Source organism: Ptychodera flava (genome assembly GCF_041260155.1).
Source record: "Ptychodera flava strain L36383 chromosome 3 unlocalized genomic scaffold, AS_Pfla_20210202 Scaffold_26__1_contigs__length_13983176_pilon, whole genome shotgun sequence".
Lineage (NCBI taxonomy): Eukaryota > Metazoa > Hemichordata > Enteropneusta > Ptychoderidae > Ptychodera > Ptychodera flava.
The window spans coordinates 1,627,601-1,630,355 of record NW_027248280.1 but is presented as its reverse complement, the minus strand read 5'-3'; the positions used below and the strand labels follow the sequence as shown (position 1 = coordinate 1,630,355).

The window sequence follows — 2,755 nt, the reverse complement described above, 5'->3', positions numbered from 1 at the left end:
ATTTGAATGTGTCTGTACAGATAAAGATGATGTGCAACCGTCTTTCTCGATTGAAATAACAATTCGATGGAAATACGGAAGAAAATAACCGAGAAAACTATAATTGCAAAAAAATGGCAGAATGTTATTTAATACTTAATTATAAAATATTCTTTAAACTGTTATGAGAAAACAAACCGTTGCAAAAATTTGGAAAAATCACTCCCATACGTATTGACGTATATACACGTGTATTTGGTATAAAGGTGCAATGAGGGCTGATTATGAAGGTAAAAAAGCAAAAAAGTCAAGCACACACACAAAAAATTTGAAATGATTAAAAACAAAAACATCAAATAGTACTTTCACTCACAAATTAATAACTACTACAAAAAACGAAACAAACTTCCATCAGGTTTGACACAAAAAGAAAGAGGGTCACAATTGAAAAGTCTACCGAGATCGCGCTGGCGTCGAGGCTGAACAGAAACAAAAACGAGCTCAGGTTGAACAAAACCAAAACGAGGTTATCCCCCCAAAAAACCTTAGTAGGAAAAAACGGTTCGGCCGGGGGAGGGGTGAAGAGGCCCGTTCGAGTAAAGAAAACAGAGTGTAACACCTCTCAGAATAAGCCAAATATGTAAAATTGAATGAATTCGTAACGTCATGATTGTTACGGCTTGATGCCAATGGGATTTGGTCGTCATACTCGGATGTTGGATAAGATATTTCGGGTATTTCAGCGATAACACCCGGCCTCTAGTCTCTAATATCATCTCATGGACGTCCTAGTCACCTAGACTTCCCATTCTATTTTAACAGTTGACAAGCAGGCGGCAGAAGTTGCAACTGAAAAATGACCTGAGGGCAGCGCTGCCCTCAGGACAGTTCAGGGCGGATTAACCATGTTCACAACATTCAATGACATCACTGAGGCAGCTCTGATATATTGCTGCTCTCAGGGCAGATTGGTAGATAACATAGGAAATGTATGTCTGCCCTGAGCTCAGAGCTCAGGGTAGACATACATTTCCAATCCTACATACCAAGCTGCAGCTGAAGCTGAAGCTGCCCTGAGGGCAGCAATATATCAGAGCTGCCCTAAGGGCAAACATACATTTCCTATCCTTAAAGTATGGCATAGTGTATATCTATCAATCTGCCCTGAGGGCAGCAATATATCAGAGCTGCCCTCAGGGCAGACATACATTTCCTATCCTATCTACCAAGCTGCCCTGAGGGCAGCAATATATCTGAGCTGCCCTCAGGGCAGACATACAGTTCCTATCCTTACACATCATTGCATAATGCATAGTGCAGTGACGTCATTGAATGTTGTGTACATGTTTACTCCGCTCTGAGCTGCCCTGAGGGCAGCGCTGCCCTCAGGTCATTTTTCAGTTGCAACTTCTGCCGCCTGCAACTGGTGAACAAAAACTCGTGGTTCGTCGGCGGTCAGCGGTCCCCTCGCTCATGGCGTGCCTTGATGTACACTCGAGGTGGAAAGCCATATATGTATGTATGTATGTATGTATGTATGTATGTATGTATGTATGTATGTATGTATGTATGTATGTATGTATATATATTACGGCACCGAATTTTATTCCAATCGAGAAAGTCAGTTTATTTTTGCACTGAATCGATAAATATTTTTGAAATATTTGGCGCGCTGTAGTCAGGCCAGAGAAAATCTACCGGCCTATCGTACACATCTATGTTAGTTAAATCTCTGCAGTTCATAAAAGTAGTTCCCTGTCTATGTATTTGTGAATACATGCACATTTTAATTCGACCTGTTGAAATGTTTATATTGACACTGACTTATTCTTTCCCATGACAGATACCAGCCAGTATTCAGTATAATGGTAAGAGAAGTTATGAGACGACCATATAAACGAAAAAGAGGTAGGCTATTAGTGCGTTGGATGACGTATATTTTTTTGAGATATAATCAATTGAAAGACGAACATTTTACACATCTGTTATTTTCAATGAAAAGTAGCAACTTGGTATATGTTTGTGTTAAATTTGTTATGCGCATATACGGTAATGTGAAATTGTTGGAAACTTTTACAACGTAGTCCCTTCATCGTTTTTCCCAAGGCGAAGTGATGATAGAGGTAAAATCTGCTAATCGTGGCTCATGCAGCAAGCCTTCGGGAGATGATTACGTAGACAAAGTTTCAAGGGCAAACGAGTCAGCGTTCAACAGTTTGAAAAAACTTGAGGACGAGAAGATAAAAGAAGCACTAAGCAAATATGGTGCTCTACTGTGGCGTAATGTTCGAGATAAATGCGTAGAGATTTCAATCAAATGCCGTGACAAGACAGCATTAGAAAGTTTGTTGTTGGATAGTAACGAAAAAGAGTTACACAAGAGGATAAAAGAATGTATGACCCGACCCGGCGAACGGAAAGAGACTGAAGGAATCTTTGACATTATAATACCAATGTGGGAATATCGGAAATGCTCACTGGAACTTGAAGCCGATTCCACAGGTGAGATGACTCGGTTAAGATATCAAGAAATTTATAACGTAATGCATCTAAAGATCCTACTCAAGTTAGGAGGTAACGGCAAACTACTGTTAAAGAAATAGTCGCTCATAACCCTCATTAAGCATCGCATGATTATCATTGGAATAACATATCAACTACCTCTGTATACAGTTGTGTATTTTTTACTAATGTCGCCTTTTGAGAATTTCCATCTCAGGCACAGTCACCTCGAGAGACTTAAGCAAACATCACCTTCAAGCATCGAGAAATCATT

The 2,755-nt window shown here is 39.9% G+C and overlaps 1 long non-coding RNA gene across 1 annotated transcript in view; it reads left to right on the top strand.

The window, feature by feature from the left end:
- LOC139126132 (uncharacterized) overlaps positions 1-1,888 on the top strand; it is a 34,677-nt gene extending 32,789 nt beyond the window's left edge. Inside the window, exon 5 of the long non-coding RNA XR_011550480.1 lies at positions 1,823-1,888. This is a non-coding gene — a long non-coding RNA (uncharacterized lncRNA). The remainder of the gene's footprint in view (positions 1-1,822) is intronic.
- The last annotated feature ends 867 nt before the right edge of the window (positions 1,889-2,755 follow it).